Genomic DNA, 14,202 nt, shown 5'->3' on the forward strand with positions numbered 1-14,202 from the left:
CAGTTAATTTACTGTCATAACATATAAAAAGCTCGCGCCTGTGAGATATCAACAAAACATTAGAAAAATAGCTCACACCAAAGCCTTCACCGAGTATTCACCGGACAACCCGCTTCCAAGCTGTGCGAACCTATTTCACCGGCACGTGCTATGAGCGCAGCCCAGCTGTTGAAACCCGTTTTCCCCAGAAAAGTCGGGGGAAAATTAGTGAAACGTTTGAACTCCGATTTCGCGCGTTTTTTTTCATCGCGTTATTTTTCAACTTTATAAGTTGAATTTGCATTTTTGACGATTTGTTTCGGTAAGTCCATACCGAAAGGTATCAGAATCTGCAAAGTTGTGTTTTACGTTGCATGTGACCTTTAAGTCACTCATTCCTGGGTTGAAGAGTGACAGTTTTGTAGATATGTCCCGGTCGATATATATTGCATGTTTTCCATAGCTAAGCTTTATTTGAGGTTATTGAATTGGTGTTCACTTCTAACCTGTACATCAATACTGGTAAATGTATGTCCCCTTATCATCTGTTGTATATTCCGGGGCGGTGGGGTAGCCTAGTCGTTAAAGCGTTCGCTCGTCACGCCGAAGACCCGGGTTCGATTCCCCACCTGGGTACAATGTGTGAAGCCCATTTCTGGTGTCCCCCGCAGTGATATTGCTGAAATATTGCTAAAAGTGGCGTAAAACTGAACTCACTCACTCACTCACTCTGTTGTATATTCCAATAAGTATATCTTTAGCCATAATTGAATAACACGTCGAAAGAATAACTAAACGCTAAATAAGAACATACCATTCAGTGTTAAAAATGTAAGTATGTATTACAATAATTATTTTGTACACAACACTCCACTGTAATTCTATATTACCAACACGTCTTACAGTATCTTACTAAATATGACGTAATCTCCTGCAACCCATGCTTGTCGTAAGAGGCGAATAACAGGATCTGGTAATCGGGTCATTATGGGTAATGCATGTCATTGTATCACAATTACGCAGATCGCTGTTCATGCTGTCTATCACTGGATTGTCTGGTCTAGACGAGATTATTTACAGACAGTCGTCAAACAGCTGGTATATTGCCGAGTTCAACAACAAACAAACTTCAGATGACAATTATTGAAATAGTCTATACTAAAGCCTAATGTCTCTATTTGCAGTATAATTTATAATGCCTAATGTATGAAAATATTACTATTGAAAATGGCAATAACGATTATACAATGTGTGAATTGTATGACACGAGTTTTACAACATAACTGCTATAACTTCAATATAACAGCTCTATTGACCCGCTCACCCGTGAAGGTCCGGGTTAGAATTGATCTTAGTAACCCATGCTTGTCGTAAGAGGCGACTAACGGGATCGGGTGGTCAGGCTTGCTGACTGGGTTGACACATGTCATCGTATCCCAATTGCGTAGATCGATGTTCATGCTGTTGATCCCTGGATTGGTCTGGTCCTGACTCGATTATTTACAGACCGTCGCCATATAGCTGGAATATTGCTGAGTGCCGCGTACGACTAAACTCACTCACTATTGACCCGCTTACACATGAACTTCAAGCTAAAAATAGATAATGTGCGTCCTGAGCGTTTCGGCTTGTGCAGAGCATCACTAATCTGGAGTTATGACACTGGCCATTCAAGACCGAAGTTTTTGCGCGCCGTTGCTTAAATACGCAAACGGAAAACGTGAACGCCAACTTCGAAATTGTTCTCATAAACTGTTATAACGATACAGGCTGTACACAGAGCGAACAGCATATTGGAGCTGGAGACTGAGAAAGGCGGATGCACATACATACCTAAAATATGAATACCATCAACTTTTCAAAGTTGTTACTTGATATGCATGTGTGTATTGACAACAGCAACTTTTTGTCACTGTTCGTGTGAATCTTTGGTACTGCATGTTTATACTGTGTGTACACTGTCGTGACTGTGTATGCATGTTTATACTGTGTGTACACTGTGTATGCATGTGTGTGTGACAGGTGTATCTTGTCAATAAAACTGAATCCTTTCTTATGTCTTTTCCTCAAAAGAGGGCAAGGATTTCCGTGGCAACCACCATGTTCATTATGTTAGCTACATATACACCAATGATTTACATGTTCTAACATCTATATGAAATCCCATGTCTGCTGTACCATATTATATACGAGTGAGTGAATATGCTTTTGCACCGCTTTTAGCAATACTCCAGCAATATCACGGCGGGGGACGCCAGAAATTGGCTTCACACAATGTACCCAATTGGGGAATCGAACTCGGGCCTGCAGCGTGACGAGCGGACACCTTAACCATAAGGCTACCCCACCACACCATACGAAACATGGCAGCCTGCAATAAACGCATACACTCATGCTTCATGTTGGCTGACAAATTAAAACAAGCAAGAAATGGTTATTCGATGACCTATCGGGTGATATAGTCTTTCGGCGTTTGTTTTTGTGTTTTCAACCAAGTAGCGTTTAAAAGAGGTAATTTATTTGTCAAACAAATTATCAAGACCTCTTTTTTACCTCCATTTTATGCAATCATTTGCACTCACTGATAGCAGTTAGCTGTTCCCTCCCCTCTTCGTTCAGCTATACTATGCATATATAGCATGTTGAGCTCTCATTTCTTAGGAATTGACCGCCTCTGTGGTGTAGTGGTTAGAGCGTCCGCCCGGAGAGCGGAAGGTCGCGGGTTCGATCCCCGACCGCGTCATACCAAAAGACGTTAAAATATGGTACTTGTTGGTCCCGCCTGGCGCTCGGCATTAATGGGTACAACAAGGACTGGTCGGCTCGGAGTCAGTATAATGTGTCTGAGTGGGGTATTCATGCTTCACTGCGGAACGGTATCTCAGTGGGCTAGCACTATAAAACCAGCTTCAGTCTGGGTTAGTACAAGCAGCCGCACACACATACGCACGCATGCACGTCGTCATATGAGCGAAATATTCTGAAGCACGACGTTAAACCCAATTTCACCTCACCTCACATCTTAGGAATTGATTTCAGTATTTCAACACAATAATCCACATTTTATTTTCAAATCTAAATCAACTCGAAAATAATATATGCTTTACCCATAATCTTTAAGATTGGCTCGCCAGACACGCATGAAGAAGAACAAATGACACAACAAATCAAATAAATACATCATTAAGCCTCGGGTCTCAGTGGATGACGACTGGAAACCACGTATCCTTTACGTCGACTGAAAGAAAAATAAATTAACTGATCTAAAATTGCGATTTCGTCAAATCTGTCATGTCTTGAGCGGCTGAGATGTGACCCAAATGCACTAAGCCTTGGGTCAAACCGCCCTGACCGAAAGGGTCCCTCATCATAACTAGTCTGAAACAACAGGGCTTCTGACGTGTGGACCGTTTTTTTCACTTTTTGCAGTAATGACACCCCAGACCTCTCCCCCACTAGCCTAGTTTCATGTGATTCAGCAAAACGTTGTCAGACAATACACGAAGTATCCTAAACATGCATAGTTTGTCTGGCGTCACGTTTATTAATAACCAGTTCAGACAATAGGAGGCTAGGTGTTGGACACGTGTTACATTGTGATGTGGATCGAAATTACAATCACAGTGTACATATCCTTTATATATAGAGAATATGTAATCACAGGTTGATGTCGACATTCTGTGCCTTGGTTTTTGTGCATGATGTATTTGATAGTGTTTTCCAAATCTAGCATCCGGTTACATAGGCAACCATCCAGGAAGTCATCATAATGTTCCCCTGGTAACGGGTCACGTGATGGATGGGCTGTGTTTTGATTAGAGTAACTGTTATAATAGTCTCTGTGTTCAGGTATTCCCATACCTGCATGAACGAGAAGGGGAAGGGTCAGCTAATTGCTAATTGTCTATTCCCATACTTGCATGAACGAGAAGGGGAGGAGTCATCCAAATGCTAATTGTCTATTCCCATACCTGCATGAACGAGAAGGGAAGGGGTCAGCCAAATGCTAATTGTCTATTCCCATACTTGCATGAACGAGAAGGGGAGGAGTCAGCTAATTGCTAATTGTCTATTCCCGTACCTGCATGAATGAGAAGGGGAGGAGTCAGCTAATTGCTAATTGTCTATTCCCATACCTGCATGAACGAGAAGGGGAGGAGTCAGCCAAATGCTAATTGTCTATTCCCATTCCTGCATGAACGAGAAGGGGGGTCAGCTAATTGCTAATTGTCTATTCCCGTACCTGCATGAACGAGAAGGGAGGAGTCAGCTAATTGCTAATTGTCTATTCCCATACCTGCATGAATGAGAAGGGGAGGAGTCAGCTAATTGCAATGATTCCCATACCTGCATGAACGAGAAGGGAGGAGTCAGCCAAATGCTAATTGTCTATTCCCATACCTGCAGCCAAATGCTAATTGTCTATTCCCATACCTGCATGAACGAGAAGGGGAGGGGTCACCTAAAAGCACAGAAAGGTGAAGATACATTGCTGTAGAGATATAATGGTAATTAGTTGCTGAATATTGGGATGAGCGAATTCCATTTAAGATTGAATTTCTCGATTTGATTGTTTCTCTTAGAAATAAATTTTTCTACAGAAAATATCTCTTTTAATACCTTTTTATAATTACTGAATTTTGGAATTGATTTTTTTATATTACATAAATTGATATGTTTTTTGGCAGAGATAATGATTTGATTTAGTAATACATGTACATCATTATGCAATGTACCAAACCAAATCAAATATTTTGTGATGTTTATTTTTCGTGGTTTGCAGTTGGTTCCCCGAGTTAGTGGAGAAATTCATCTTCGATGTGACCACATATATATACATACCATATAGTGAATGCTTTAAGTGAGTCTAATCTTTTGATGGGTAGTATAGAAATCTTTAGCTTTGAGCAGTTATCCACAGCTTCGTCTGCACGTAGTTTATAATTCACAGTCATGTTTTGATGTGATATTCCAAAATGCTGTTTGGAAGGCATGTGGAAAACAACCTCTAGGTCCCTTGTCAAAATAAAGAAAAGAGTGGAATGTTTAGGGCGACGTGTAAGGAATGTTCAGATACATGTAAAAGATGGTTGGTAAACGAGACCACGTGCACTGAAAAGTGCATGACGTAGCCACGTGACTGATGACATACAGGAAGTGACACCAACTTCCGAGGTCAAGTGTTACTTTCCTTCAATTGACCAATCAGTGAACGCTTTTGTTTCGATGACGTTCATCAACAGAGGTCTGACCCAGATTGTGACCTCGTTACTTTCGTAGCCAGATTTCTCCGAATTATTGCGTGTTTTAAGCGGTGGGTCAAGTAATGCGGTCATGTTATTGCTTTCTATAACCAGACAACGAGCTATTTAGTATACCACTTTAGACGAGTTATATATTAACATTCAAAACAGAAATGTCCGCGGCGAGCAGATGTCGTAGGCCTAGTTTTTGTCGTACCGCAACCAGCAGGTTGCTACAAACTTCCGATTGTAATAAAACACAAACGTTTACGTCACCTCAAACTTGTCAATCAGCGGTCTTAAAAATTCCTTTCAGGCATTCTTGTTGTCGAAGTGACATGACTTATCACTGTACAATTTATTATAGAATAATCATGACAATAACAAGGTGTACTTTAAAACATATTTTGAAATAATTCTGTCAATAACAGACTGATACACTTTTTATTTCTATTTTAATTGAAGTGTGTTTATTAGTATGGTTTAGCAATATTCCAGTACTAACGAGGCGATGATCACCAGAGGCACGTTATATATATACTGAGGGAAACGAATAAGGGAAAACCACTTCATGGAAGTGTTCCACCTGTTCAAAGGTGGAGATGAAAACTGGAAAATATTACAGGAACGCTTGAATTTTCCTGTGTTCCTTTATTTGTTTCTCTCAGTATATAGGAACGGGTGTGTGTGTGTGTGTGTGTGTGTGTGTGTGTGTGTGTTTCAAGACGAAACCATATCTACCTTACCATAACTACAATTTTCATTTTCATTTTCAATACTTTTCATAAATTAGCCCCCCACTCTGAAAACCGCTCCTACGCCCCTGCGTGTCCATATGTGCGTCTTAACACCCATGGTACAATAGTGAGTGCATGAACGTTTCGACATCCAACCGATTCGGAACGTAATCCGAAGTCAACTTTACCCAGCTGTGGTATTAAGAGTGAGTGAGTGTGCGTGCCTGGTTTAACGCTGCTTCGAACAGTTATATAATGGCGTGATGTGGAAGGAAAACCCGAAGTGATGCAGGTCTTACAGACCTTTAAATTACCATCTTGCTGACAACCGGGCAGGCGCGTATGGTTCTGGCGCGTATGGTTCGGGGCGAAGCATAGGTTGCTGGCATGCTCAAGGGACGCAACTCTGCACATAAAATTGCGGCGCCTCAGTCGACTGAGCTACCAATGCGCTACCCTTAACTATCCAGTGTATGATCTCTCTGTGCCATTATGATAAAAACTCTTGGCGTGGGAGTCCGGAAATGGGCTTCATAGTAGTCCCAATGCAGGGAAACGAAACCAAGGTCTTCATGGGCCACGATCGAACGTGTTCACCACTAGGCTATATCCCCAACGCCCCTTTTGATAGGACTGGGGAGAAAGCGATGGTGATGTATTATGTATTTATCATAAGGGAATCGGGAAATTGTCTTTATACCATTGCTTTAACTCTTCTCAAAACACACACACACACACACACACACACACACACACACACACACACACTCCTCTCTTGGCTATGTCATTATATTGTTATCTTTGTACATTCTCCCATCTTGCGTTGTGTATGCCTGTTTCATCTCCATATATTAACCCTCTGCATTGACTCACCGCCTCCGTGGTGCAGTGGTTAGAGCGTCCGGAGAGTGGAAGGTCGCGGGTTCGATCCCCGACCGCGTCATACCAAAAGACGTTAAAATATGGTACTTGTTGGTCCCGCCTGGCGCTCGGCATTAATGGGTACAACAAGGACTGGTCGGCTCGGAGTCAGTATAATGTGTCTGAGTGGGGTATTCATGCTTCACTGCGGCACGGTATCTCAGTGGGCTAGCACTATAAAACCAGCTTCAGTCTGGGTTAGTACAAGCAGCCGCACACACATACACACGCATGCACGTCGTCATATGAGCGAAATATTCTCAAGTACGACGTTAAACCCAATTTCATCTCACCTCACCTCTGCATTGACTCAGTAGTAACCTGGTGAAGGAGCAAGAGTTAGCTCTGAAACGTCGTGAGAAAGAATATAAAGAAGTTATAAAACGTGTCAAATATTCATATCATATCCTGGACCCTGGACGATGCTTGTACCCAGTGGTATTTACAAACATAACCGGACCTAATTTCAGTTCGTCTAACAAACATCAGCGTGACCAATAAATGACAGTTGGTTTTTAACGACATTTTCTCCCACGAGAAACAGTAGTTCCGGTCATAATAAATAATGTCTGCTTGTATGATTAGTTTTACCCTTCAAGCTCATCACACGTTACGTTTTTCAATGTGTATTTATTGAATGGGAAACAAATGGTTATGCTTGTTAGTGACCACTCAGTAACATTCCATCACGTGACATTCCATCACGCCGACCTAAAAGTTATAATAAAACAGATGGTTGATAACACGAGCACAGATAGGGGTACGAGTGAGTGCATGAGTGAATGTAGATTTACGCCGCACTCAACAATATTCCAGCTATATGGCGGTTGCCTGTAAATAATGGAGTCACCAGACAATCCAGTGATCAACAGCATGGGCATACGAAACCTGCATGTGCCAACCGAGTCTGGACCAGACAATCCAGTGACCAACAGCATGAGCATCAATCTATGCAATTGGGATACAATGACATGTGTCAATCAAGTCAGCAAGCCTGACCACCCGATCCCGTTAGTCGCCACTTACGACAAGCATGGGTTACTGAAGATCAGTTCTAACCCGGATCTTCACTATAGTGATAGGGGCACGATGACACACACATAGTGCGCAAGTGCTATAGAAGACGCCTGCACCACCGGGAAACCGCGCCTTCCATATCTCATTAAACGTTTGTATAAACTGCCGAGAACTTAATGCATCCAAGCTGCAAATAGAAATCTGGTAAGAGTTAAAATTTGTCATTGGTAGTGAATCTGCAGCAAATAGAAAATAAAAAGGTTTCAAGGCCAATGCTTGGTGTTTTGAATTTGGGGCTGATATTAATCCTGAAACGATTCTGTAGTCCAGCCATTGCACTATAGAAGCAGGGCGAGTGCGAATGAATGGACGCCTGTGGAGGACTAATCTCCCGGGCTGGACGTTCAGCCTACACCAGTCAAACTAATGTGTGAAATAACGAGCAACGTTACATGCAGCACATGTTGCCACCCCCAACCCCCAACCCCCGCCACACTAGACCCCCTTTCTCAAAAGCATGCAAACCCCAACCCCTTCTCAAAAAGTTGTATCCGCCCCCGCACCTCATCGTATCCCATACCTGCCTATCGCACACCTGCCTGCCTATAGTCTTTGCCTTAAGACTCACGTTTTTATGACTCATGTCACGCTCTCACGGCAAAACTGATAAATCTCACGCCAAACTGGGTTCATATGAAAACTAAAACTAAAAATCCGGTTATACATCGTCTTCAGCGACTTTTCTGAGAAGGGTGCAGTTATACGTTGGCTTCAGGGGGCCTGCATGTGGCCCTTGGTACCCGGCATCTCAAGTTGGTTTTCTTGCACTGCTGTCGATCACTGGATTGCTTGGTCCAGACTGGGTTACTTACAGACCACCGCCATATAGCTGGCATATTGCGGCGTAAAACAACAAACCAACCAACAGCCAGAGTCGACCAGAAACTCAGTTTCAGACCACTGGAGAAATACGTTTACTTCCGTTGTTTATTTGTCGGGCTTATTTAAATGACATTTTCCAAACAGGAAGGCCTTTTCAGTCATGTTTTATCATTGAGGAGAACTTTAAGACGCATTCCTATGGTCATTTCAACACCTCACAAACCAGTTCTAACCATCCATCGTTTACCATCCATTGGTTGTTTCCTTCATTGACATGTTCCAGTGAGTACTGCACTGACATCGTATTTTGCAGTCTTAACGGGATAACAATTCAGTGGCAGATAACGTTAACCCTCGAGTGAGTGAGTAGGTAAGGTTTTACGCTGCTTTGAGAAATATTCCAGCAATATAAAGGCGGATTCGGGGACACCATAAAGGGATTCACATATTGTGCCGATGGTGGGGAATAGAACCCTGCTCTTCGCCTTGATGGGCGAACGCCTTAACCACAAGGCTACCCCACTCCCCCGTAGATAACCCGTCTAACCCTTTCTGGGAGTGTACATGTATCTCTAGACTAAGGCTTAGTCTCTGAATATATATAATTTTGATAGTAACAAACAAGCACATTTAAATTGAAAAGGAGCCCTAGGGAGACCAGAGATTCAGAGACTAAGAACATCTGCATTGGGGGTGTGGGGTTGGGGTGTGGAGGGTGGTGACAACCATTATTGGCATGAGTATATATGAAGGGTTGCAAAGCAAAACCGCCTATGTCATACTTAGGTCATTTTTGAATAATAGCACAAAATGATTGCTTAAGTTGGCAGCTACCCTTTGATCCAACTGTGGTCTTCATATGAATATTAGTTTTTGAAATATAGCTCTTCAAAGTTTCTTGAAGTATGCTAAAATGGCCTTAGTCAGACTTAGGTTGTTTTGGCAGGAACTTATTTGGCTTTGGTCTTTTTGCTTGGTAATGATTACACAACTCTTCAGAAGGAGGTATGAAAGTGACTTTGTCGACATGTTTTTGGATGCAGAGCTGCCTTGAAGAATGTCCGACTTCTCCATATTCTGGAGAATTTGAGGTGAGTTGTTGTATGTAGACGACAAAGAGCAATCCCGTTTCAACAAAACCCAACCACTTTTGATGTAAGATTAACTTCCAAATGAGAAAATTGGTTTAAACAGATCTTTGTGACTTAGGTTTTTCTGCATGTAATTTCTTTTTCATCATTATTTTCAATTTTATATGGCTACACCTTGATATTAGAGAATCCTAACTGGGAAATATTTCAATGGGTAATACTTCAACTTTAGCTGTTAAATATGATATTGTATTTACTGAAGTTAAACAGTGAAAATGGATTTTAGTGACAAGTACCTTTATTTATCAATGTTAAGATTTTACACTGTAGGTTGGATAGAAAACAATAAAAGAACCATCAAAGCTTTATTTCTCTAAAAAACCTCTTATATTGGAAAACTACATGACAACATTTCTTTTATTATTTCAGTTCCCAAATGAATAGACTGCCTTCAGAAGTTTTGGTTGAGATTTTCCAGTACCTCTCCCCTTTTGAGATTGTTAGGGACGTTGCCTCTGTCTGCAAATATTGGAAACAGATAGCTCATAGCAAATCCCTATGGTCGAGACAAACCTGGTTGGATCTGCAGTTGTGTGATTGTCGCAAAAAGTTGAACCATCACATTGACCTAACTGAATACCTACCCCTTTGTCTGAAAGTTGAAATACTTCTTTTAAGCACTGTACATCTAACATCATTGCACAGTGTCAGTTTACTGAACAATTTGAGGAAGTTAACTATCTCTGGATGGATCGGATATGATATCAATGATGTATCTAACAGTTTTCAGTTATGTTCAGGAGTAACCCACTTGGTAACCCATGGATTGCAAGATCTCAAAGAAGAGGATCAACTCAAGATTGTGAAGTCCATGCCAAAGCTACGGTGTTTGGAAATATGCAATTCTTTACCAGTTTCTCCATCAAAAGCACGTCAAATGTTGGTTCACAGTACATATTTGGCTTTTCTTGTTGTCAACCCAAATGGTGACATCAATCAATGGTCACAATTGGTTAACGATTATGATGGAGAAGTTTGCTTTGGACATTGTATCCTTATCAGTCCTTATCAGAGCCCCCTTTGACACACCGCAGGTGGGTTTACTCCATATCTTACCCAACATGATCCACTCTGAAAACTGAGGAAGGCACAAAATAGATGTAAACATGGAAAAACTTTCTACTGATGATGTTGTTCGCATGATTTTTTATGATGACAGTGGAAGTGATCCGGATAGTTTCTCAGATGTTTCTGACGGCAAAGATCCTGAATATGTGCCGGATACTCAGGACTCATCAGAAGAAGATGAACACCCTAATTGTGAAGAATGTGAAGATAAGGCTCTGTTGGTGGTCGACAGTGATGTTGTTGCTGCCCAAGTTGATGTATCTTCACTTGATGGTTTTGCTGTTACAACAGTGGTTGAAGATTCACAACCATTAGATGGTACTGCTGTTACAACAATGGTTGAAGATTCACAACCATTAGATGGTACTGCTGTTACAACAGTGGTTGAAGATTCACAACCATTAGATGGTACTGCTGTTACAACAATGGTTGAAGATTCACAACCATTAGATGGTACTGCTGTTACAACAGTGGTTGAAGATTCACAACCATTAGATGGTACTGTTGTTACAACAGTGGTTGAAGATTCACAACCATTAGATGGTACTGTTGTTACAACAATGGTTGAAGATTCAACCATTAGATGGAACTGCTGTTACAACAGTGGTTGAAGATTCACAACCATTAGATGGTACTGCTGTTACAACAGTGGTTGAAGATTCACAACCATTAGATGGTATTGCTGTTACAACAGTGGTTGAAGATTCACAACCATTAGATGGTACTGCGGTAAAAGTATTAAAACCTGTCAGTGGTAATGAATGTTACAATCACTAGATGCATTTTAAGTCACATTTTGACAAAGACAGGGGGGCACTTTGGAAGTATTAAAGATCAAACGTAACCTTGGCTTTTTTGGCATAAAACTTTGCTGACTAAGGTCATTTTGCTTTGCAATTTTGATGTGACTAAGGTGATTCTGCTTAGTACTGCACATATGAAATAATCATTTTCTTCATTTTCTGTTACATTTTGGGGAGAATCGGATGGTCAGGTAAGTAATTGCCTTTGCTTAAAGCATGGCTAAGGTTTAATAATGAATATTGTAAAAAAAATGCAACAGATTTAAAAACTCGATTTTTTCGTTCTCCTGAAAAGTTTGAAATTGTGACTAAGGTGTTTTTGCTTTGCAACCCTTCATATAGTGTATACATATAATCCGTAAAACCGAGAAGAGTAAATCACGTTGTGACTTCTAACCTACTATATCTACTACGCTTAAAGCCGCTATGAAGAGTGATTCAGCTGTTTGAAGGGGAACAGTAGACTAAGGCTTAGTCTCTGAATATATATAATTTTGATAGTAACAAACAAGCCCATTTAAATTGAAAAGGAGCCCTAGGGAGACCAGAGATTCAAAACCTGGGGAAATCTAGACTTGCTTTGTTTAGGGCTTTAGCACTACAGGGCAGGCTAGGTTGTAGGGAAAATAATGTGGTTCAGGGACTGTGAGACAGACTAATGTATCTCGTATAGTCCGTGCAGCACGATCTCTCACATCCGGTAATATATCAGCTCAGTTACCAGTTGCCAAGGGGGGTGGCAGCTCGTGCTGCACGGATTAGTGCCAGGCGGAAATTTTACGTGTTGGTAAATACACAAACATGGTGAGCTTCATTTGTGAACAGAATTAAGAAGGTTCGTTTTCAGGCGCTTAATTTGCTAATGTTGGTCAGTTCACGGGGCTTGGTTGTTAGGCATTGAACCAGTTGATAATTGTTTATAGATGGTTGGGTTTTTTTACGGACAGAATATTATTTTGTGCTATTGCGTTAAGATAAACTTTTTCTTACTATAAAGGGAACCTAAAGAAGTTAGGGCACATCAGTACATGTCTTTATCAGGAAAGCAATCATGTCCATTGGGCAATGGTATTTACATGTGATATCGAATTATACCATGTCAAACATCGGCCATAAACACCATACATAATAGTTCTCTAATTAACAGTACTATTTACACATACTTTGTATAGTTGTGCTTGTGTGTGTGTGCGTGCGTGCGTGTGCAGACGCTATGCAAACAAGTCGAAGCGAAGAGTCACATCAGATTGGGTAATGTGTCCATGGCAGAAGTGATGTTTCTGCAACAGACTATTTTGACTGACCGAGATATTAACTGGCACTGTAGCCAGGAAGTCCGGCTCCACAGCGACTCTAAATCCTGGCCATGTCTGGTCCATGCCGTGTGAGTGACGCCTCAAGTGTGTGAAGGACAGCCATTAACAATGCACACGCTGACAAGTGGAAGGGCAGGGACACATGAAATATTCCAAATATACTGTTTTTGCTAAATTTGTCGACGCTGGCAAAATATATTTACACCCAAAACTGACAGAAAATATATTGGGCACCATCCACATGTGAATCAAATTCTTTCTGCACCCTTTGATCCTGCGATGAGCGGAAGGGAAATACCTCGCTGCCAGTACATGTGCACCTGTCTGTTGAGAACAGGATAATGTTAAGATAAGCAAATGCCAAAATTATCAACGCCCTTCGTGGTCTAATTACGAAACGCCTTTCATTAACTGGTGCGTTAATTTGTTCGTGATCAACTCATTGCGAAGCTGTCCCGTTAGTGGTGTTGTTGACAAAAATAAACTGGCCCAAATGAACGCCATTACGCAAAATTATAGTAAGTTATAAATAAACAATAACGTGGTTTAAGTCGAAAACATCACTCACATCGGTTAATTGTGCTTCCAAAAGAGATTTTCATTATCTCTCGATTAGGCAATAAAACATTTCGTCGATTAGGTCTTTGTATAAAATATAAAAGGATGTTGTGCGTGGAGGTATCACTTCCCGATCATGTCCTGGAGCGAAGTAGACCTTACGTTATCACGATTATTCTTGGAAACCATCGGTCTGGATCTTACGTAACGCGCACGTTCTTTCAGGAACCGGATATAAGGCACATACTTTAGCTGATGTGATCACTAACATCCTTTGCGGAATAGTTCAGTTCAAATAAATAACAATTACTTTTCACGGAAGTATTGGTGGACGTGAGTTGACTTGTTCGTCTGTGAGACAAACACATAGCGTCTGAAAACGTAGTGGGGAATGGGGGTGTTGCATGTCGCCTGAAGGTCGCCGACTGGCGCAGTGGGAGGCAACACTGAGTTTTGTTGTGACACGAACTCTCAGACAGTGCCTCTAAACATCTATCTGTCCCCAAACACATGTTCTGCTAAATCAA

This window comes from Haliotis rubra, unplaced genomic scaffold (genome assembly GCF_003918875.1).
Source record: "Haliotis rubra isolate DU_JTF1 unplaced genomic scaffold, ASM391887v1 Scf69, whole genome shotgun sequence".
NCBI lineage: Eukaryota > Metazoa > Mollusca > Gastropoda > Lepetellida > Haliotidae > Haliotis > Haliotis rubra.